Consider the following 23,536-nt stretch of genomic DNA (forward strand, 5'->3'; position numbering starts at 1 on the left):
CCAATGACTTTTTAAAGAAAACTTAAGCACACAAAAAAAGGACACACCGTCTTCCTCCACACAGGCCCTAGGTCACTTGCAGAGGACAATGGGAAGACTAATACACAACACAGAAGGTATTTTCTTTTTTAAAAAGTTTAATTTAATTTAGTTTTTTTTAGCTGCATCGGGTCTTAGTTGCGGCATGTGGGATCTTTCATTGAGGCACGCGGGCTCAGTAGTAGTTGCCCTGCGGCATGTGGGATCTTAGTTCCTCAACCAGAGATCGAACTCGCGTCCCCTGAATTGGAAGGTGGATTCTTTTTCTTTTTTTTAAGTGAATGGTGTTTTGGTTTTTTTGAATTTATTTATTTTATTTTTGGCTGCACTGGGTCTTTCTTGCTGTGCATGGGCTTTTCTCTAGTTGCGGTGAGCAGGAGCTATTCTTCGTTGCAGTGCACAGGCTTCTCATTGCAGTGGCTTCTCTTGTTGCAGAGCATGGGCTCTAGAGCGCAGGCTCAGGAGTTCTGGCGCACAGGCTTAGTTGCTCCACGGCATGTGGGATCTTCCCAGACCAGGGCTCGAACCCGTGTCCCCTGCATTGGCAGGCAGATTCTTAACCACTGCACCACCAGGGAAGCCCCAGAAGGCAGATTTTTAACCACTGGGCCACCAGGGAAGTCCCAAGAAGGTATTTTCTTTAAAAGTTTTGTCATTCCAGCTTTAATTTTCCTAAATTTTGTTGCCTTGTCTGTAAGAAAACAGAAATGCTTTGGGAAGAGAGGAAAGCTAAATGGAAACTAAAAGCTTCAGGTTTGAGTTTTTTACATCTTTCATTTCTGTGGGGAACCAAACTAAATGCATTAAGATCTGTGAGGAAGCCTGAACTCCCTTTGTCCTGTACTTCCCTGGAGCTCCACAGAGTCTATTCCTATTAATCTTATCTTCATGTTCTTAATCACTGTGGCATAAAGGCGGTTCCAAAGAGGGGTGAAAAGAGTTAGGGGGGGAAAGGAGCACCAAAAAGTTAGGAGGGGTGGGGAGCAACGCAACAGACAAGGATGGAGGGAAACGAGCAGGACTGTCTGCTCCTGATATGTTTAGATGTTCCAAACATGACCTGCCATGATGTATTAAAATTGTACTTGGCAAGTCAATGGTACAGGGGACTCTGAAAGGCAAAGTACCTATGCCACAATAAATAATCTGGAATTAATTTATATTTGGTTTTGGAATATATCCTGGAACTTACATGTTTCAAGGATGTAAGAGTGAATGAACGGTATCATCTCTCAGGGCTGATAGGAAAGGTCTCAGATCTCCTACACACCTCCCTTAGCGTAGGCAAAGTAATGAATCTTTCTTATTTTTCAGAGTTTTCTGCTGGCCTGTATCTTGAGTAAATAACAAAACACAGTCCTTTACAGGAAGATAGATGGTCACTGACTCAGTCACCATCAACAGCTCTTACATAGTATGCACTGAACCAAACTCCAGATACAGAGGCTGGTAACAGGCACAGTAACTCTCAGTGACCTACATAAGGCCTGAACCCATGACCCTAGCCTCATGAGCATGACTCACTAACTTACTAACAATTGTTAGTAAGTGCTCTCAATAATACCTGGATATAAAGCAGGGAGCTAAAGAAGAACTGAACTATCCAGATGAGAGGTTTTTGAAATGTTTTTAAATGCAGTGTTTTTCCCGTAAACACAAAGGTGAAGCTGTTCAGGTTGAAGATAGAGGGGGGCAAGGCAGATCCTACCTGTTTGCCTCTCCTGGCCCTCAGGGTAACCATAGGTCTCCTGGGAAATTTGAAAACAGGCCTGGATAATTCAAAATAATAGATAATTCACTGATTTTATATCCAGCTTTAAGATGAATAGTTTTTTGCAGATTTTTCTCTTCGAATCTAACAGGTTATCACAAATCAAGGAATTTAAGATGCCATCAATGGTAAATGCGTGCATCCTCAAATTGATGGTATATGGTATTTAAAATCTGCACACCTTATCACCGGAAAGTAGGGAGAAATGTCCAGTCATTTACAAGTGGCTACAATTATAAAAGCTAACATGTTTTGAGTACTGTACGCCATGCGGTGTTTTCAGTCCTTTATATTTAATGCTCCTACCTATTTTATCTCCATTTACAGATGAGAAAAGACACAATGAAGTAACTCTCAAGATCACATAAATCCAGGCAATGAACGAGTTGGATGGAATGAATATAATGCCAGGCATTTGGAACCTTGGTTGAAAGCCTGACAGATACACTGAAGCACACAGTAAACTCCCTTCTCCTAGCCACATCTTTCCCAGAGCATCTCCTTACACTGTAATAAGGTGCTCTACAAGGAACAGTCTGGGTCCTGTAGAACATCAGGTTAAAAATTGTCTATAAGGAAGATAATGCACACAAACCACAGAAAAGACTGTTTAAAATGCTAAGCGCCATAAAGTTGAATCTGATCTTTTTTCTTAGGCAACTCTTGTAAGCAGGTAAATGTCCAAAGTCTCAACTGTCCTGAGAGAGATCTGATTAAAGGTAGTGAAAACTTCCTGCTGTTACTCAGTAGATGTGTGACTCTGATCAAGTTCATTAACATCTCTTAAGTGTCAATTTCCTCACCTGTAAAAGGGGACTTAACTATACACATTATCTCAAAAGGAACCAAATGGATGCCCAGAATACACTCAAGCCACTGTACAAATCTCTAACTGGAAGAGACAAATAATAGGAATAACTTAGGAAAATCGTGCTTTTCAAAAATGTTTGGGGCTTCCCTGGTGGCGCAGTGGTTGAGAGTCCGCCTGCCGATGCAGGGGACGCGGGTTCGTGCCCCGATTCGGGAGGATGCCACGTGCCCCGGAGCGGCTGGGCCCGTGAGCCATGGCCGCTGGGCCTGTGCTCCGCGGTGGGGGAGGCCACAGCAGTGAGAGGCCCGCATACCGCAAAAAAAAAAAAAAAAAAAAAAAAGTCTGTTACCTTTTAGACTGTTTGCAACGCCCTCACTCCTTTCTTTTTCCTCCTGTTATATGGCTGGCTCGATAAGAAGGTTGGGCTTACTGCTTTGGAAAACTGCATGTCCTCCCACCCCCATACCCTAGAAAGCCAAATAACCAGATAAAAGGATCAACTTTGGAAGCTATCCTAGCTAGCCAAGCTCTTCATGATGTGCAGAACTCCACCAGGGATTAGTGCTAAATCCAGCTGAGTTTGTCTGGATTAGCCACTCTACCTGTTTTCCCTAGGAACCTGCAGCCAGGGAATGGCAGCTGCCACCAGATTCCACAACTAATAGTGAGTAGAATCTACTCAAAGACTAGAGCATCAAATGAAATAAAATGTGTAAAAGTATTCAGCAACAAATAGGTGGACTCAAGACTGAAACACTAACTACTAACTGTCCTGCTCATCTGTAAAATGGGGGTGATTAGGCGGATTAAACAGATACACTGAAACACACAGTAAATGCCGTTCTTCTATTCTTATCATTCCCAGAGCATCTCCTTCCACAGTAGTAAACTGTTCCATGTTAAACAGCCTGAGTCCTGTACATCAGGCTTAGCTCTGATTTGTCTTGGTCAGCAGGGATAAAACGTGACACTTCCTCTGTGGGGTATATAAAAACCGTTCCCCCCCCCATCTTCCGACACTTGCTCTGTGGCTACTATTTCCATGATTCACTCTTAAGTTTGGGGCTTCTGATTCTTTTTTTTTTTTTTTTTTTTTTTTTTTTTTTTTGCGGTATGCGGGCCTCTCACTGCTGTGGCCTCTCCCGCTGCGGAGCACAGGCTCCGGACGCACAGGCTCAGCGGCCATGGCTCACGGGCCCAGCCGCTCCGCGGCACGTGGGATCCTCCCAGACCGGGGCACGAACCCGTGTCCCCTGCATCAGCAGGCGGACTCTCAACCACTGCGCCACCAGGGAAGCCCCTGGGGCTTCTGATTCTTTACTGACTGGGTCATATACGTGTGTTCTCTCCCTGACCCTAGGAGAGAAGATTATAAACAGATCTCAACCTCATCTCCTTCGCCACTGGCCAGTATGCTCATCCTCTCTTTAGAGGCAACAATTTTCCCCCAGCTTTAAAAAAAAAAAAAAAAAAAAAAAACGTGGTTAAAAATACACAGGAACTTCCCTGGCGGCCCAGTGGGTAAGACTCCACACTTCCAATGTAGGGGGCACGGGTTCGATCCCTGATCAGGAAACTAAGATCCCACAAGCTGCACACAGTGCAGCCAAAAAAAGAGAGAAAAGTTTACTATCTAACCATTTTTGAGTGTACAGTTCAGTAGTGTTAACACTGTTATGCAAAATGACAACACTTTCTTCATGTGACAATAATAAACATTTTCTTGTGAGCAGCCCATATTTAAGAATCAAGAGTCAGGGGGCTTCCCTGGTGGCGCAGTGGTTAAGAAGCCGCCTACCAATGCAAGGGACAGGGGTTCGAGCCCTGGTCTGGGAAGATCCCACACGCCATGGAAAAACTAAGCCCATGTGCTCCAGAGCCACAGTTGTGGCTAGTTGTGCAAGCCACAACTACTGAGCCCGCATGCCGCAACTACTGAAGCCCGCATGCCTAGAGAAAGCCCGCGTGCAGCAATAAAGACCCAACACAGTCAAAAATAAATAAATTAAATAAATAAATCTATTTAAAAAAATCAAGAGTCAGAACTGGCATAAAGCCTGACTTTACCAATATCATCCTTATCTGTATATCACAAACAATAAATATAACACCTATCTGACAAAGCCAACATAATTTTTTTGTTGTTTTAATTTTTGGCTGAGTTGGGTCTTCATTGCTGGGCGTGGGCTTTCTCTAGTTGCCGCGAGTGGAGAGCTACTCTTCATTGCAGTGTGCAGGCTTCTCATTGCGGTGGCTTCTCTTGTTGTGGAGCCTGGGCTCTAGGCACGCGGGCTTGAGTAGTTGCGGCTCGCGGGCTCTAGAGAGCAGGCTCAGTACTTGTGGCGCACAGGCTTAGTTACTCCGTGGCACGTGGGATCTTCCCGGACCAGGGATCTAACCCGTGTCCCCTGCATTGGCAGGCGGAGTCTTAACCACTGCACCACCAGGGAAGCCCCAACATAATTATTAAATCCTCTGAAACTGCTACAAAAAGTGGTTCACAAAGTTGAATTGTGGTGAGTTGGACTTTGTTCTTCTTCCTTTCCCTGATCTGCCATCTCCTGTTTAGTTATATGATCTTTCCATATGACTACGTACACAGCTAAACAAGAGTTCATCTCACTTAAGAGGCATTCCATTTTGGAGGTGCTCAGGTGAGGCAGACAGGGAATGCAAAATACATTTTAAAAAATCTCTTTTCCTACTTCCTCCCAAAATGCCTATACTCTCCAAGTAATTCTCAAATCCCCATTAAGTATCCCCTCTCTCCTCCCCATACAGCTCTCTATTGTGGGGGGAGGGGAGTAGGAATCTCATTCTGTCTTTAGCTCCTCCTGTTTCCTTGGCAGCACTGTCAGCCCTGGGCGACAAAATTGCTGGATGTAGCAGCAGCAATTTACATATGGTAGCTAAGCTAATGTGCAGCTTTCTCTGGGAAGAACTGCTAACTGTCCTATGTATCTTTCTAGTTTGAACCCAATGTTCCAGGCATATCAGTGTTAAATATTTGCCTAGCAGCTTCTACCTCCCAAAGACACAGGGAACCATGCACAGAAGTCAGAGGCAGCAAAGGTTCCCCACTGTGTGGCAGGAGTGGAGGCTCTAAAGATACAGAGGGCTACAAGGATTGAGACACTGACAAAGCACCTAATCCACACCCAAGGGCTCAGTCATTCCAATTTCCCATAATATTCATGTATCATTTGCTAAAATTTGGCATGTTCAAAGACCACCAGTTCCGCCTTAGTTTCACTGCCCGGCCATAAGGCCAAATCTGTCTCATCTAGTGAGTCACTACTGCTCCTCTCTCCAAATGCATTTTGATTTCAGCCCACTTGTGCAGCTCATCAGGGCTGCACCATATGTTAGTACCATGTAGGCAGAATGTGACTAATTTTTTTTTCTAAAACACTGTCAGAGTTACTTTTAAAACTACCTTATAATCTTGATGTCTCTGAAGAGTCATTTCTATAATACATAACCTTCTGGAAATGACTTTATTCTCTTGAGTGCTCAAAGGAGATTCTTCAGCATTTTCATTCCCATTTTCCAGATGAGGGAACTAAAGTGAAGATACCGGACTAAGTGACCCAGGTTCCACAAGCAGCCAGTAAGATTTTTACTTTCTGGAGTCACAGCACTCTATTTGGTAAAATAAACCAGTCTGTAATATGCTTTTTTGGAGGGGAACTCAAAATATTAGTTTGCTTTTATTTTTCTGAGGTGATTATTAAACTTTAGGCATAACAAGTACTTGGAATTTATAGGCTGATTTTGATGACTGGTCTCATGATATCCATCTGAGTAGTTTTAAGGGCAAAGGACTGAATGAGACATGGACCACAAATGTTTTTCTAAGGCAGAGATCATAAATGGGTGGAACTAACATTTTGAGAGTAAAAGAAATATATCTGGCTTGCAGATTCAGCTACCATCACCACGTCCCCTAAAAAAATTTTTAAAAGGAGGGGCTACTCTTCCCTCCTCTAGGCAACATGCCTCTTCTCCAGCAATAATGGTTGCTGGTTTTGATAGTTCAACTTATCTCAGGACAGTCTCTGTAGGTCTTTCCTTTCAGGTCATATATTCATTCCAGTAACTGTTTGGGGTAATAGTTTTTTTTTTTTTTTTTTTTTTGCGGTACGCGGGCCTCTCACTGTTGTGGCCTCTCCCGTTGCGGAGCACAAGGCTCCGGACGCGCAGGCTCAGTGGCCATGGCTCACGGGCCCAGCCACTCCACGGCATATGGGATCTTCCCGGACCAGGGCACGAACCCGTGTCCCCTGCATCGGCAGGTGGACTCTCAACCACTGCGCCACCAGGGAAGCCCTGGGGTAGTAGTTTGACTGCCACGCATTAAGATCTTTCTATTCTGATAAACAACAAGGCACTACTGTATAGTACAGGGAACTATAATCAATATCCTGTGATAAACCATAATGGAAAAGAAGATGAAAAAGAATTTATATATGTATAAATGAATCACTTTGCTGTACAGCAGAAATTAACACAATGTTGTAAATCAACTATACTTTAATAAAATTAAAAAAAATCTTTCTAGTCTTCAATTGATAATAGCACTTGCAAAATATAAAAAATGATCTTAAATATCTTATCAGTATTGAAATCTGCACATGCCCTTTGAATCCAGCAATTCAGCAACTCCAGTTCTAGAAATACAGCCTTCAAATAAGTTTGCACCTGATGTACACAAAGGGGCATACCTAAGAACATTGTTTATAATAGCAAAAACTGGAAACATATATGCATATCAGTTGGGTGTTGGTTAAATAAACTATAGTACAGAGACATAATAGAACACTCTGTAGCTATTAAAGAGAAAAAGGCAGTTCCAATGTACCACTAAGGACTGATCAGGAGGATATATTTATATAAGAAAGGATTGGGAATTCCCTGGCGGTCCAGTGGTTAGGACTTAGCACTTTCACTGCCGGGGCCCGGGTTTGATGCCTGGTCAGGGAACTAAGATCCCTCAAGCATCGTGTGGCGCAGCCAAAAAAAAGAGAAAGGGTTTACACATGGCTTGTACACAAATAGAATATCTCTGGAAGGATAAAGAAAAAATTGCTAACAAGGTTGCAGAAGTAGAATACTGACTGAATTGTCTACATATGGATATGTTAACTATTCTACAGAAATTTTTTTTTAAAGAAAACTCTTGAAATTATGAGGGACAAAGAAAAATCCCAATTCAAGCTCTGTTACAAAACAAGCACGTTGTTTTTGTATTTTTTTTCCTGCTTTGCCAGAAACTTGTGTGTGGAAACAGGCAATGTCCAGGTTAACCAGCAGTATACCTACCACATGTGAGCTGAGTAAATATATTATACCATTTGAAATCATCCCAGCAACTCAACTGACGGCAAACGTTACAGCTGGACTATTTACACAGTTTGGAGGTATTTTCAATCACTCAGCTGTATATCTATGTGTACATTTCTTCAATCAACCTTTCCTGCCAGGCAGAGTGCAACATTAGCTGGATTCCAGTAAGGAAGGCAAAGGACAGGGTGAGATAATGTGTCAAAACAAGTTCTATAAATACAGCTTTTGGCCTAGTACCTCAAAAAGGAATCAAAACAGCTTCAAGCTTAAATAGAAAAATCCTACAGTCCTGCAATATCTTACTTGAAGGCTCTAGAGAACAGAAGAGGCCAAGGATCTGGAATCTTGTTTCTCACACCGTATCTTGTGTCCCCCTCCTTAATCTCAGAAGGAGGTTAAGATTGAATTGCAGGTTATCATTCCAGGTCAGCATCTCCCCACCTCTTCCCTTATCTTACCCCCAACACTACCAAATACATCAGTATCCTCTCACTGAGCTCACTCCAACTCTTAGGCTAACATGCCCAGTATACACAACATACAACAGTTCTTCCACAGTACCTAACATCTAACTTCTATCATCTCCAAAATCTTTGACCAAGCAGCCAGGAACCCTGCCTGTACCATCTGCCCCAACCTCACCCTAAACACATGGGCACTCAGCAGGATGCTTCCATATGGTCTTGTCTCAGGAGGTTTGTCCTATTCTGTTGAAAAGCAGGAAACTCTACTCAATCTCTTTCTGTTCTTAAGGTCATAATTCTACAAAACCAGAAACCACTTCTTTCTGTAGAGACGCTTCCTGAGATAGTTAGGTTTTATGCCAGAAAATACAAAAATTACACCTTGGCTTCAGCCAATCAGGGCGCATGTTCAGCATGACTTGATTCATCCCAAAGGATGTGCAGTCCTAGGGCAAATTCTAAATATCTCTTTAATATTGTCACTTTAAAAAAAAGTGACTTCAATTATCATGCTTTCATCACTCTCAAACTGTGCTTCTAAAAGTGCTTCTCACATTTAAATACCCATTTATATGATCTCTGTCACCTCCTTCAAATCACTCCTAAAAAAAAATCCCACTGTTCCACAAAATTAAACTTGTCAGTGCTTTGATTTCATTTTTACAAAAACAAGCTCTCTGTAAAATGGGAGATCTATCCATCAAAAAACACACATAGAGAACATCCAACTCTATACCTAGAAGCAGAGGGTACAAAAAAGGCCCAATCCCCATCCCTGTTCAGAAGACAAGATTTACACAAACAAAAAACATAGGACAGCATATACACAAGGGAAAGCACTTATGGTTAGAGAAAATCTGTCATCAATTTGAGAGAGACAAACACCTTAGAAGAACTGATTCTTCCTTGTCTAAATCAAACTTTTGTGCTATTTAATCACATTGTCTAAGATGGAATAACATTTTTGCTACCCTCCACTGAAATTACTCAGCCTACCAATAATTGTCCCATCATCATTTCTTTTAAACACATCTCCCTATTATCCTGTTACACTCACACAGATAACAGCTAGTGGATTAGGTAAAATCTGCCAGTCTTCCCTTCCCATGCTCCCCTATGAAGGCCTCTCCTGAAGATGTGTAGCACAGGGACCAAGAGTTAAAGAAACTAAAATTAACTCTGCTTTCAATATCTTCAGTAAACAGTCTGGCACTAGCAGAGATAAATTAGTAATTTGGGGAATGCTTCACAGACTATTTGCCTTCCAGCTTTTTATCATCAAAAAATGAATTAGTTGACAGAGACCTGCAAAACCAAAGTCATATACTGTAGTCATTTTCAGAAGGAAATTCTAAAATGAAACTGGGTTAAACTGATTCATGATTCAAAAATCCCCAAATAAAATTCAGAATGTATTAATAAAATTAATAGTCAAATATTGACTATAAGCCTATAATATACCCTACACTCAGATTCTGGAGTCACACGACTTTTTTTTTTTTTTTAATTTAATTTATTTTTGGCTGCACTGGGTCTTCGTTGTTGCACACAGGCTTTCTCTAGTTGTGGCGAGCGGGGATTACTCTTTGTTGCGGTGCGCAGGCTTCTCATTGTGGTGGCTTGTCTTGTTGCGGAGCACGGGTTCTAGGCGCGCGGGCTTCAGCAGTTGTAGCACGTGGGCTCGGTAGTTGTGGCTTGTGGGCTCTAGAGTGCAGGCTCAGTAGTTGTGGTGCATGGGCTTAGTTGCTGCGTGGCATGTGGGCTCTTCCCGGACTAGGATTCGAACCCGTGACCCCTACATTGGCAGGTGGATTCTTAACCACTGCGCCACCAGGGAAGCTCCCACACCACTGCTTTTGAATCCCAGTTTTGAGCTTACTAGCCAGGTTTACCTTTGGGTAAATTGTTTAACTTCTTTATACCTGTTTTCTCATCTGCCAAATGGTTATGGTAACTGTATCTACTTTAGAAGATGTTTGTTAGAATTTTAAAACTCATGTATGTAAAAGCATTTAGAACAGTGCCTGGCACACAGAAACCACTCAATAAACTTTTGCTGTCATTATTATTCCAGGATTGTTTCTCTTCAAAAAGGAGTACCTAAGACTTTAATTTTTTTCTATTCTTCTTCAAATTCTTTTCCCATTAAGGTTATTACAGAATATTCAGCAGAGTTTCCTGTGCTATACAGTAGGTCCTTGCTGGTTATCTACTTTAAATACAGCAGTGTGTAAATGTCAATCCCAACAAAATGGAGTGCCTAAGATTATACAGAAATATTTCCTATTAGAAGGAGAGGGAGGGGTGTAGATAAGAAGGCAATGACTGGCTGATAAATCTTCAACTGGGCCTGTTCTCATCCAGTGTAAGTGTAACCTTCATTACGAAATACTGAACCACTTGTTCTAAGAGCACTTATTTATTTATAAACATTTATTTATTACCCTCCTGCGTCATATCAAAAAAGGATTTATGGAAGCTTTCAAAAAGCACACAATGAAAAAAATAACAACTAATGAGACCAGGAAAATTATAAATTTTTTTAAAGATCAAGAACAAAGGGAAAGCTGAAATAGAGATGTGCAAAACCACAGTGTCCTTTATTGAGGTTGAGCAGTAAAATCAGAGCTGCCACTGATTTTAATCTCCAATGATAGCCCCTAAAGAGGGTGTATAGTGATTCATGGTATAAATGAGAAAACATTAGTAGAATGGCAAAATGAGACAGGCACTAAGAGTTGCCAAGGGGAAGCTGAAGCCCACTTAATGCCACACTCAACAGTATTTTATAAAGTCATCAAGTATGCAGGACCCATGAGAGACTCAGCACCAGGTCCTAGGCCCTACACAAACACATACACCTGAAGCCAACAATGGACAAGTCACAGAACAACAGACTCCTAAGTGATTCAAAGGGAGAATACATCAGTAAATGGTCACATGGAACCCTGCAACCATACCACACAGCCACAGAAGAAGCTGTCTCAGTGAATGTATTTCTCCAGCATTTTAAGTCCTTTACTCTCCTCATGGGCCACAGTTACAAATATGTGCAGAGAACTGTCTCATCCCTACTCAGCTGACAAGTTCTATTCCCAACTCGGCATGCTTATGACTCATGGGGGGGATGGGGGAGGAGAGTAAAAGGAAAGGGTAAAACAAAGAAACCAACTTGAATTTAGACTTAAGTTGATCAAGATCGAGCAATTCATTTCTGTCTAATCAGAATATCTCATAACAAAGCCCGAGAGTACTCCTTAAAAATGTAACAAATCCAATACTCTTTGGAAATAAACTGAAATCTGTCTGCATGTCATGTCCCCTACTATTCCTTAAATAGACATGACACCAAAAAACATTACAAGCCCTCTGGTAAGGCCAAACTTTACAAAGCACTCTGAATCTGTGCAAACAGCATAGGCCACTGCAAAGCCCAAAGCAACGGGGCATTTCCCACAGTTCCTTTCCCAGCAAAAGGCCAAGGGAAGAGGCTTAGCCCCTACTGTACCCTCTTCCAAAAAGATGTGTATGAGGTCATTTCTTAAGGGGGTAAACGTGTCTCAGCCTCTTCTACTCAAATCTTACATCAGGAAATTTGTGTGCCAGGAAAGGAATTCATTTCCACCCCTAAGAACTGGGCTTTGTGACAAGTGAAAAACAAAAGGGAAAAAACACTACTACTTCAATGAGAAAAGTTTCTAAGAGAACCCAGAGACCATTTCTGACACTATGTTTACCAGTTTGGCATCCTCTCCCTAAAATATATTTTGTTAAATAATACAAATCTTGTCTCCTCACCCCATCCCCAAGATTCTGAAACATTCTTTACCATTTATAATTGACAAAACAAAACAAAAAAGACAAACAGGTCACCTCTTCAACTTGAAAACCTCAGTCCTCCACAGCAATGTACACAGACAGACAGATGGACGCACGTAAGAACACAAATTGCAAGCCCTGGCTGAGGCCTGAGCAGGCCAGAGCTAGGATGGGCGCACAGGGCAGCCACGCGGCCGAGCTAGTGGGCTGCTCCTGCTGTTGCTGTACAAATATAGAAAGCTGAAAAGTGGAACAGCAGCTTCAGCAAAATAGGTCCTCCTCCCTGCTCAGAGAGGGAGGAGCAGGGACCTGAACAGCTTTATCCATACATGGTTGCTGAAAGGGGGCCATTAGTGAAAGCCCAATTATCTCACACACATGCACTGTGTTCACATGCTCCAGACAAAAAACAGAAACACACAGGCTGGTACTTGAAGAAAGGTTTGAGATTCTATTTTGGCCAAGGAACTTCCCGATAATTTCAGTCACTTACACCAAGAATCCCTCTGCCACAGCAAACAGGAAAGACACTGTGAGAACTTCAGCAGGCTGCACTCTTACCAGGCCAGCAGCAGCCATGAGGCTTAATTTATCATTTAAATCCTGGAACTTAACATGCAAAAAAGGTTATTCCGCATGTGTGTGAAGGGTCCTAGACTTCACGGGCCCTTTGCTGCTTTCAGAATGAAGGTCTCATTCCAACTCTCAGACAGTTTTAGGTCTCTCTTTTTCTTTTCTTCTGATTTACAAGTTAAAATAAATTTGATACAACTTTTAAAATATATTTCCCAGGATGCTGGCTTATATAATCAGAAGTCAAATGTTTATGTTCTAAAAATTACTTTGCTTGGAACAATTCATTCAGATTCATCTCAATGTGAAATATATGAAAAGCTTAATTTCTGGCCAGAGTGAACTCTCCAAAGATAAGAAATGCATGGTTTAAAAAAAAAAAAAAAAAAGGCAGGGAATCAAAAAAGGAAAGAAAATACGTGGTTGATGGGCTCAAATGATTCTGTACTTTAGTTCTCAATGAATCAACCAATACTTACTGTGCATTTGAGATCTTTGATTACAAAATACTTGCTAAGTCACCCAGTCACGAAGGGGAGCTCCAGAGAGGAGAGCATTGCCTAGTTCCTTTCCATCACTGACATGTCTGGTGTATGTGTGTGCACAATCCTCCAGCTTATGGGGCATAAATAAACATACTAGGTTGCACCCCAGCAAAACGCTTTCTCTAAAACTGAAAAAAAGAAAACTTCAAATTCTTAAAATTAATTGGTTCACCATAATTATTTACTTTAGTATATTTTATAGGCAAATTGACCATTTGAAATTTTCTTTTTACCTTTTGTAGGTAATGTAGTAATGATGAGCAAAGGATGCCAAATTATAGCAAAACTGATCTCTCAATCCCACCACCTAGATCTCATGGTGCAAGGCAGAGCCTTGTCCACACTCTGTTTGACGTGCTGAAAAAGAAGAGCACAGGGACTTCCCTTGTGGCTCAGTGGTTAAGAATCTGCCTGCCAATGCAGGGGACAGGGGTTCGAGCCCTCGTCCGGGAAGATCCCACATGCCACGGAGCAACTAAGCCCATGAGCCACAACTACTGAACCTGCGCTCTAGAGCCCGTGAGTCAGAACTACTGAGCCCGAGTGCCACACCTACTGAAGCCCGCATGCCTAGAGCCTGTGCTCCGCAACAAGAGAAGCCACTGAAATGAGAAGCCCACGCACCACAATGAAGAGGGTGGCCCCCGCTCGCCGCAACTAGAGAAAGCCGGTGCTCAGCACCGGCGACCCAACGCAGCCAAAAATTAATTAAATTTTTTTTTTTTTTTTTTTTTAAAGAGAAAAGAGGGCTTCCCTGGTGGCGCAGTGGTTGAGAGTCCACCTGCCGATGCAGCGGACACGGATTCATGCCCTGGTCTGGGAGGATCCCACATGCCGCGGAGCGGCTGGGCCCATGAGCCATGGCCGCTGAGCCTGCGCGTCCAGAGCCTGTGCTCCGCAATGGGAGAGGCCACAACAGTGAGAGGCTCGCGTACCACAAAAAAAAAAAAAAAAAAAAAAAAAAGAGAGACAGAGAGAAAAGAGCACAGCAGAATTCCAGCAGTAGAGGCATTTTCATGTCCCACAAAACACAGACATGCAAGTGTTCAACATTTTATTTAAAATCTCTTAACTGTGTTAGTGTCTTATACATTTTTTAAAATACATTTAATTTTTCTGAGCAGGCCTGTTATAGCAACTTTGATTTCCCAAAATGTATTTTATTGTGGACTACTATGTTATTTTTTGGGTGAGATCACAGCTTTAATTACCCATTAAGATTACTTACGTAAAGATAAACAACACAATGCAAAACACCACAATTGTATACACCAAGGGTGGTTAAAGTATAACCACAAAATCAAAATGGCTATACACACCTATAGCATGGCCATTGGCAAGTCATTTCTTTCCTGTTACCTGCTTCCTCAAGTGAAAAATGGTATTGGACCAGATCAGGAGTCCACATTTAGGGTCCACAGACCTATAGAATTCACGGATATTTCATGGATCCCATAAACCCCACTATATTATGTGCAAAATTTTATATATATGTAAAATATATTTATGTACTTAATTTATGTTTATAGGGAAATGGGTCCATAGCTTTTTAACAGATTTTCAAAGGGGGTTCATGATCCAAAACAGGTTTAAGAACCAAAGACTAAACAATATATAGTTTGTTTCATCTCTAACATTCTGTCATCTCCTCTTGCACTTCCTAGTCCAATAAGAAGGGAATCTTCATGACTAAACCTAGTCAAGAATAAACAAGTCACCCTGGCCAAGAAATTATTCAAAACAATATATCCCAATTCAAAAGAACCTGAATTGTTTTAGATGCAGACTAACATAATGCCTTTTTAAAAAAATTCTCAGACTTCCCTGGTGGTCCAGTGGGTAAGACTCCGAGCTCCCAATGCAGGGGCCCTGGGTTTGATCCCTGGTCAGGGAACTAGATCCCACATGCATGCCACAACTAAGAGTTCCCGTGCCGCAACTAAAGAGGCCACACGTGGCAATGAAGATCACATGTGCCACAGCTAAGACCCGGCGCAGCCTAAATAAACAAATAAGTATTTCTCAAAAAAAATTCTCAAGCTATTGTAAATCAACCATAACCTCAATTTAAAAAAATTTTTTTTTCCCAAGCAAATTTTACTACTACAGCTCATCTCAGGACGCTTACAGGAGAGTGGAATTCTGTAGATGTGCTTAGGAACATCCCACTAGATACTTCCTCTCTTACCAGGTGTACTTGTTTTTTTAAGAAGCTAAGGCCTCCAGTTTCCTACTTCTAATTCTATCCTGTAGCACAGAAAGTAATAGGAGACAGGTAGAGAGGGAAAAAACTAGAGCATGGAAGATTGGAATAAAGAAGACCGATAATAGGCAAACAAAGAAGCTACCCATCCTGTCAGCAAGACGTGATATCTGAGAATAGCCACTGCCTAATATCTCAATTTGTAAAAAGTGTATTAGATAAAACAAAAACCTAGCCTTCCTCTAAGACAATAAAGGAAAAAAAATGTGTCTGTTACTGAACCATTTAAGCCTAAAATTTTTAGGTTCTCATGGCAACCTAAGTCATCACACTGCACATACTGTATATAAAGTACATATTTAGAGGCTTAACTAGTAAACTCAAAATGTGACATATGTGCAATGTGGGCGACAACATTATTCTGGGAACTTTAAAATCTTCCAACTTTTATTTTGCAGCCTCAAAGATGATATAATACAGTCATCTATGCAGAAGGTGCAAGCTCAAGGAAGAGGTACAAAGAACATAAATAGAAGCAAAGAAATGAAAGACAAGAAAAATCAGGCTATCAGAAAGTTTCTGAACATGGCTCTCCCTCCCACTGTGAATCAACCTGTAAATGGAGACTTAAAAAACAAGATTGCTAGTGAGGACATATATCAAGATAGCATTTGGGACACACTTTAATGTGGGCCCAGTCAAAAGAGGACATGGTCACAGAGCAGACCATTTGGTAAAAATGGCACTGACTGCAAGGCAGCCAAAAGAGATTGGTGATTTCTTTCTCTCTCTTTTCTAGGAGCTCATGGAATATGGCTGTTTGGAATTAAGAAGCAACGTCAGAGCCAAAAGGATGGCTGTGGGGCATGGGAGTTGGTTGGAAGATGGGGACCAGACTTTAAGAAGAAGGGTGAAAAAAGGGAGATGGCAGTCTTTCATGTCACATCATTTCTCACTAAGGAACCAAATAAAGATGTAACATCCAGTTTTCTCACCTACTAAATGACCTGTGGGAGGGATACCCCCACCTATCTGCCCAAAGGAACTCCATGCATTTCTTTTTTTTTTTTTTTTTTTTTTTTTGCGGTACGCGGGCCTCTCACTGTTGTGGCCTCTCCCGTTGCGGAGCACAGGCTCCGGACGCGCAGGCTCAGCGGCCATGGCTCACGGGCCCAGCCGCTCTGCGGCACGTGGGATCCCCCCGGACCGGGGCACAAACCCGTGCCCCCTGCATCGGCAGGCGGACTCTCAACCACTGCGTCACCAGGGAAGCCCCATGAATTTCTTTTTAAAGACACAAAGATGCTATGAATGCTACATACTTTAAAACCACATTTCCACGCCACTTTCGTTAGGGTTAAATCACTCCTACTTTTCAACAAGAAAACAGGTAAACAGTTTAGGTAAGGTACACAAACAGTATCTTACCAGGGCAGTTAAAAGATATGCCCATTTTTTCCTAACTCAAAGGTAAGAACTTCTAAAATGAGACAATGAATTTACATTACTGATTAACAGTTAAAAATTATACTACCACATGAAAAGGAGTGGTTACAAAAATAAATTATTTCTTTTTTTTAATATTTACTTATTTATTTTTGGCTGTGCTGGGTCTTCATTGCTGCACACGGGCTTTCTCTAGTTGCGGCGAGCAGGGGCTACTCTTCATTGCGGTGCTCAGGCTTCTCATTGCAGTGGCTTCTCTTGTTGTGGAGCACAGGCTCTAGGTGCGAGGCTTCAGTAGTTGCAGCACTCTGGGCTCAACAGTTGTGGCTCGCGGGCTCTGGAGCACAGGCTCAGTAGCTGTGGTGCACGGGGTTAGTGGCTCCACGGCATGTGGGGATCTTCCTGGACCAGGGCTTGAACTCGAGTCTCCTGCATTGGCAGGCGGACTCTCAACCACTGCGCCACCGGGGAAGCCCAATTATTTCATTATTTTTATGAGGCTTAGCCTCTAAAAGCAAGAAAAGGAAAGGAAAATAGCACAGAATTTGGAGTGTGGACTCAAAGCCCAGCCCTGACCTACCACTTTATAGCTGGATGCCCCCAATAAGTTACTATCCTCCCTGAGGTTCCTAACCTCAAGTTTCCTTGTCTACAAAATGGTACGGATGAAACCATCTCTCTCTTCCTCTCTCTCATTCCCTCCCTTCCTCTCCTTTTCGTTTCTCTCTCTCACTCCCCACACCTCCCACCCAAAACGTGAAGTCTAACAGCTAGTTTCCGTCATTACACTGTAATTCAGCATACTTTCTTATCAAGAAAAACTGTATGATGAACTTTTAAGCAAAAATTCACTGGTCAAATTAAGAACCAGAATAATGACAAAAATAATAAATATGTTTTGGAGTAAATGAGGGAAAAGGGCACTGGGTTGAGGCTACAATTAGAGATTTCTTTCAGAGCCAGGTCACACCCGCTAATGACTAAAATATTTGATTACCTTAATTACCCTGGCTGCACAACAAGAAGTGCTGGTGGTCATGAAATTCCAGAATATTAAAAACTCAGCCACATTTTCATTATAGCATTCTCTACTGTGTTGAAGTCAAGACAGCAAAAGACTGCCAACAGCATTTTCACTTTAACTTTCCGGTAAGACAGAAAGAAAAATTAACATTGGAGCCAAATTCTCCATTTTTAAATATGGTAAATTCTTCGAGGAAAAAGTATCTGTGGTTATAAGAAACTGAAAACATTTCTGTATACCTTATTAGAAAATATGCATTTATGCTTTGCTTAAAAGGTATTAAAAAAACACCTCATGAGGGCTTCCCTGGTGGCGCAGTGGTTGAGAGTCTGCCTGCCGATGCAGGGGCCGCGGGTTTGTGCCCCAGTCCGAGAAGATCCCACATGCCGCGGAGCGGCTGGGCCCGTGAGCCATGGCCGCTGAGCTTTTGAGGCTTTCTTTTTTTTTTTTTTTTGCAGTACACGGCCTCTCCTGCTGCGAAGCACAGGCTCCGGACGCGCAGGCTCAGCGGCCATGGCTCACGGGCCTAGCCGCTCCGCGGCATGTGGGATCTTCCCGGACCGGGGCACAAACCCGCGTCCCCTGCATCGGCAGGCGGACTCTCAACCACTGCACCACCAGGGAAGCCCTTTTTTTTTTTTTTTTTAAGAAGGTGTTGGGGGTAGGAGTTTATTAATTAATTTATTTATTTTTCCTGTGTTGGGTCTTCGTTTCTGTGCGAGGGCCTTCTCTAGTTGTGGCAAGGGGGGGCCACTCTTCATCGCGGTGCACGGGCCTCTCACTATCGCGGCCTCTCTTGCTCCGGAGCACAAGCTCCAGACGCGCAGGCTCAGTAGTTGTGGCTCACGGGCCTAGTTGCTCCGCGGCATGTGGGATCCTCCCAGACCAGGGCTCAAACCCGTATCCCCTGCATTAGTAGGCAGATTCTCAACCACTGTGCCACCAGGGAAGCCCCTTGAGGCCTCTTTTGATACTCTTTAGCTCACCATCATCTCATCTTATTAAGCACGCTATAAAATACTTTAAGCTGAATATAGCATTTATCATCTCTTTCCTCCCAGCTGTTAAAGGACTAGCTTGTTCCAAATATGGCATTATCTTTTCAAAGTTCTAGAGTTTAGGCATGACATAATTCTTTTAACGAATTATCTGCCTTGTCATGACTGACAAGCATGACTTAAACGGAGATAAACAGGCTAATGAAAAACATTCCGGTCTGATTTTCAATTGCTAATTTATAAGGGGAGAAAAACAAAGCTTATAGCTTTTAAATGGGAAAGCAATGTAAAACTACCTTCTCTTTGAAGTCAGGCAGTGGGGTTTTTGTTAACTAGATAGGTAACCCCCACCTGAGGGAAGAGGCAGAGAGCACCTGCCCAGGATGCTGTAGAAGGGATTCCTCCACTGGATAGAAAATTCCCCTGCATGACCTCTAAGGTCTTTTCCTAACCTCAGAAACTGATACTTGGTTTTTGAAAAGTAGAGGCATGGCAAATGTGGTGTGGGCAGAACCGTCCACAGACAGCAGAACCGTCCTGGAAAATGAGAAGATCTGAGATGGAATCCTGCTTCTGCTTCTATGTGAACTTAAGTAACACATTTCACTTCCCTCATTTGCAAAATGAAAGGTTTAGAGAAGAAAATGAAGGTCCTAACATTCGGAGCCTATGGCTTCTTCCTATGCCTGCCTTGGCCACCCACCACCTTCCCACTACTGCACCTTACCATAATTAGGCAGCTTTTTAAAGCATCTAATTAATGGAACACAGAAACTTTAACTTTCTATTTCTGGCTTGTTGCAAATGTGCAACAGCATTTTACCAAGGAGTAGTTAATGCCACACAGTTCTTGATATACTGGCTTTTCTTTGAACCCCAGTGACAGTTACACAGTGACAAGTTGTAAGCAAGGAGGTTGTTACCATGGGGACCCACGAGGATTCCTGGGGGTGGATCCAGCAGGCTTTTTTTTCTTTTGGTCAGAGCATTTTTAAAATTTTTGGCTGCATTGGGTCTTTGTTGCTGTGCGCGGGCTTTCTCTAGTTGCGGCGAGTGGGGGCTACTCTTCGTTGTGGAGCACGGGCTTCTCATTGCGGTGGCTTCTCTTGTTGCAGAGCACAGGCTCTAGGCGCCTGGGCTTCAGGAGTTGTGGTTCTAGGGCACAGGCTCAGCAGTTGTGGCACATGGGTTTAGTTGCTCCGCAGCATGTGGGATCTTCGCAGACCAGGGCTCGAACCCGTGTCCCCTGCATTGGCAGGAGGATTCTTAACCATTGCGCCACCAGGGAAGCCCGGTCAGAGCATTTTTTGATGGTCTGGATCTAGCAATCCAGAAAGCCTGATCTAATTTTTCTTCAGCAAGCTGCCTTCAAGAAATATAGCAGGTCCAAAAGGGTTATTTTTAAGTCGTTTCCCAATCCCAGCACCACAATCTATAACCCACATTAGTTCAGTAGTTTGCAAGCTTAAAAAAAAAAAAAAAAAAAGGACTTGTAAGTGCATCATCTGGAGGCTATTAAACAAAAATGGCATACGATAAAAACAATAATGATATAATAAACCTGGTGTCTTTCCATGATTATTTCCCATATAGTATACAATTCTGAAGAAATATTAACTGTTTTAGTGACTCTCTTGCAAGAGTTAAATATATTCAAGTTTTAATCTCCCTATTCATAAAAACAATTAAATAAATACAGCTCAATAAAGTTTCAGTGACCTATGTATGCTTCCGTATCTTTCCAGATCATGATACAGCATAAATTATATTCAGTATTTTCCTATCAAGACTTCAAAGTTCTCCAAAGCAAGTTTCTACTCAAGAAATTTCAGCTTCCCTACATGATTATGTCAGAAACATATCACACAAAATAATTATAATAAATAAAACTGACTATAAATCACACTGATTAGACCAGAACAGAGTTTAAATTGCAAGTCTTGCCTCCAAAATTGCTGTGTATGGACAAAGGGGATGTAATTCAGGGAGATGAACTGTCACTCCCAGCTAAATGTGTGCTGGCGCTCAGCTCCCCTGAGACCCATTCTGTTAGAAGATACCTTAAGAAAACAGATCATTTACAAGTCTAATCTGTGGATCTGGTTTGTTCAGAGAAGTGGAGCAGTCAGAATTCAAAAGAAAACATTCCTCTATGTCTTACTTAGCCCAGAGCAAAGTTACACCAGACAAATTAACATTAATAAATAAAAACAGAACTTGATTTCATAGTAATAATCTAAAACTTCAGCTTTCCTAGGCCTGATCCACAATAACTTGAGAGCTAGAAAGCAGCTGGAACAAAGCTCAAGAAGTGTCTCTGTGCTCATAAAAATCTTTCCCTGATCTCAAACTAATAATTACTGAAAACTCTAAATATAAATGCCACTAAGATAAAACGTGTTGAAACCGAATTCATAACCATACTATAAAAGTAAAAGACAAATCACAAATTCACAAGTCTAAAAAGAAAAAAAAAAAGGACCTAAGGAGACAAGATATACTGTCAGCTAAAGGTAAACAACAGGCATCAAGATATTCCACAAAGGGACTTCCCTGGTGGCACAGTGGTTAAAAATCCGCCTGCCGGGGCTTCCCTGGTGGCGCAGTGGTTGAGAGTCCGCCTGCCGATGCAGGGGACGCGGGTTCGTGCCCCGGTCTGGGAAGATCCCACATGCTGCGGAGCAGCTGGGCCCGTGAGCCATGGCCGCTGAGCCTGCGCATCCGGAGCCTGTGCTCCGCAACGGGAGAGGCCACAACAGTGAGAGGCCCGCGTACCGCAAAAAAAAAAAAAAAAAAAAAAAAAAAATCCGCCTGCCAACGCAGGGGATACAGGTTCAAGCCCTGGTCCGGGCAACTAAACCCATGCGCCACAACTACTGAGCCTGCGCTCTAGAGCCCGCGAGCCACAACTACTGAAGCTCATGCACCTAGAACCTGTGCTCCACAACAAGAGAAGCCATTGCAATGAGAAGCCCTCGAGGCAACTAGAGAAAGCCCACGTGAAGCAACGAAGACCCAACACAGCCAAAAATAAACAAACAGACAGATAAATAGACAGATAAAGATTTAAAAAAAAAAAGAGAGAGAGAAACTTCTTCCAATGCAGGGGCTGCATGTTCTATTCCTAACTCTGGTCGGGGAGCTAAGATCCCACATGCCTCACGGCCAAAAAACCAAAAGAGAAGCAATATTGTAACAAATTCAATAAAAACTTTAAAATTGGTCCACATCAAAAAAAAAGATATTCCATAGAAATATTGTATCTGGTTTTCATATATTTACTCACCTAAGCTTTCCTGTAGCAGGTCCCAAAGGGTTATTTTTAAGTAGTTTCCCAATCCCATCACCACAATCTATAACCCAAATTCGTTCAGTAAAGAAGTTTGCAAGCTTAAAAAAAAAAAATTGGACTTGTAAATGTATGCAGACGCTATTAAACAAAAACGGCATATGATAAAAATCATAATGATATAATAAATATGGTGTCTTTTCATGATTATTTCCCATAAGCTTTAAATAGGAAGTGCAGAGGACAAGCCCAGAGCATAGTTTTGTCACTTTAGTTTAATATTAGACAGTCTAAGAGACTCAGGGCACAGGACATTAGAAGAGGCAAACTCTTGGGTGCTTTATTTGTTTTTACTACTGGTTTACGATTTCCTTGATTTTATTTTTAAATGCATGTCTTGGCCCAGAAAAGAGAGCATAGACTGCCAGTAGTATCAGATTCTCCTTTTCTTATTTTCTGGAGCTACAGAAAACAGAGCCAGAATCAGGGTTGTCTAGGAGCCTTCTGATTTTGTCCAGGCAATATACAATATGAGGTTTTAAGATACATGAAGGCTTTTACAGTACAAATCTTAGCCAACTTAATGTCTTTCAATGGAGAGCTGCTTACATTTTATTCCCCAGAAAACTCCTTGGAGCTTTAAAGTACTGATTATTTTCAAAAGACAATGATTTGAAGAAATGGATTCACAGAATTTCAATTTTAAAAGTTTTCTTCCTATTCCTAGTCCTTAGTACTGAACTGTCTCAAAACATAAAATTAAGTGCCATTCAACATATAGTACTCAAGAAATATTTATCAATTACTTACTTTGTGCAAGGGCCCCATACCAGTAAACACTATGGACTGTAAAAACGTATAACTTCTTCCATGAACAGCCCTTGGTTCAATACTATATACACACTACAGTACAGTACAAAGGCATAACACTGTTTAGGTTTATTTTCTCAACAATTTGACCTCCCATGTAAAATAACGACTTCCAGCTTTTTCTACCCTGCAAATCTATTCCTTCCTAGTAGTATACAAATCCACATTTCTTTTTAATTCCTGTTTTAATATTCCAGAGAAATTTTACATTTCTCTGGAATAAAGTCTTTCAACTTAACAGAAACCAAATGATCACAGGAAGAAAAAAAAATCAAATTAGAAGCATTAAACTGTCCTTCTCAGAGCTTCCCTCTCTCCCTCATTAACATTTCTCAAAG

The 23,536-nt window shown here is 42.0% G+C and overlaps 1 protein-coding gene across 21 annotated transcripts in view; it reads right to left on the reverse strand.

Moving 5' to 3' along the window:
* Nucleotides 1-23,536, reverse strand: part of CELF1 (CUGBP Elav-like family member 1) — a 74,529-nt gene that overhangs the window by 38,085 nt on the left and 12,908 nt on the right. For 2 of the 21 annotated variants that reach the window (XM_081239147.1, XM_081239146.1), the window contains exon 1: nucleotides 12,305-12,482. The exons of 18 other annotated variants lie outside the window; for them this stretch is intronic. The gene's annotated coding sequence lies outside the window, so the exon portion shown is untranslated. Of the gene's footprint in view, nucleotides 1-12,304; nucleotides 12,485-23,536 lie in introns of those variants that run through there. One more of the 21 variants, XM_081239149.1, reaches the window with a different exon arrangement.

Source organism: Mesoplodon bidens (genome assembly GCF_964165515.1).
Source record: "Mesoplodon bidens genome assembly, chromosome: 7".
NCBI classification, from domain to species: Eukaryota; Metazoa; Chordata; class Mammalia; order Artiodactyla; family Ziphiidae; genus Mesoplodon; species Mesoplodon bidens.